General features: G+C 48.4%; 3 non-coding genes across 3 annotated transcripts; all 3 read left to right on the top strand.

Moving 5' to 3' along the window:
* The first annotated feature begins 39 nt into the window (after window positions 1–39).
* Pmar_PMAR017879 lies at window positions 40–111 on the top strand. Its single transcript has one exon. It is a non-coding gene; the product is annotated as a tRNA-Gly (tRNA).
* Window positions 112–198: 87 nt separating this feature from the next.
* Window positions 199–271, top strand: Pmar_PMAR017878. The gene has a single exon. It is a non-coding gene; the product is annotated as a tRNA-Met (tRNA).
* Window positions 272–861: 590 nt separating this feature from the next.
* On the top strand, window positions 862–933 carry Pmar_PMAR017877. Its single transcript has one exon. It is a non-coding gene; the product is annotated as a tRNA-Gly (tRNA).
* The last annotated feature ends 58 nt before the right edge of the window (window positions 934–991 follow it).

Raw genomic sequence — 991 nt, 5'->3', positions numbered from 1 at the left:
AAGTATCACAGGAATACTCAATCACTACATGAGTGATATGCACCGCTAGTCTAATGGTTAGGATATCTGCCTTCCAAGCAGATGGTCCGGGTTCGATTCCCGGGCGGTGCAGTCCGTATCAACGAGAGAAGGGTCTCTAGGCTATCGTAGAATAGTTATGCTCAGCACGTCAGGGCGATACAGGAGTTTCTATGTATGAGCAGCTTGGCGCAGTGGATAGCGTGTTGGGCTCATAACCCAAAGGTCCTTTGATCGAAACAAGGAGCTGCTATTCATTACAATACACTCGAGATGGTTATTAAACTGAGAGGTGCAGCTTATCGACTGCATAGATCAGTCTTACCGAAAAATTTCCACTAAACAGAGTCGGTGTTTTCGTACCATTCCGTGCGGTTGGCCCAACCGTGCCAGTTCAGGGGAAAAACAACATTAATAAAGCGTTGTCCATGCATAGAAAAGAGCTATTCACCTAGAGCAGAACTCCTTGCAGGAATGATGAATGACCGCCCGGTACCGCAGAACGCGTTGCGGAGATGAAACAACCGCCTAAATTCACGAGCCGCCGCATGCGGTTTCAAAATGTGCTTGCAAGCAGGAACTTCGATGTCACGAAAAAGTTGTGCAGCTTGTGCCGAGCTAGCTGTAGTATGCGATGAGAACTTCAGCAGTTGGAGTTATCAACCGAGATGGAATGCGGCCTACCATGGGAGAGATATAGTAGCAGTTAGCGATCTCAGGTACGCGTTTAAGGCCTAATCAGACTCTTGGCCGCGGGATGGTTGACGACGGTACGTCCGAGAAGGGATTCTGATGTCCCTCTACAAGTATCACAGGAATACTCAATCACTACATAAGTGATATGCACCGCTAGTCTAATGGTTAGGATATCTGCCTTCCAAGCAGATGGTCCGGGTTCGATTCCCGGGCGGTGCAGTTCGTATCAACGAGAGAAGGGTCTCTAGGCTATCGTAGAATAGTTATGCTCAGCACG

This window comes from Perkinsus marinus (genome assembly GCF_000006405.1).
Source record: "Perkinsus marinus ATCC 50983 genomic scaffold scf_1104296949378, whole genome shotgun sequence".
Classification (NCBI taxonomy): domain Eukaryota; phylum Perkinsozoa; order Perkinsida; family Perkinsidae; genus Perkinsus; species Perkinsus marinus.
This window is presented reverse-complemented; position numbering and strand designations above follow the sequence as displayed.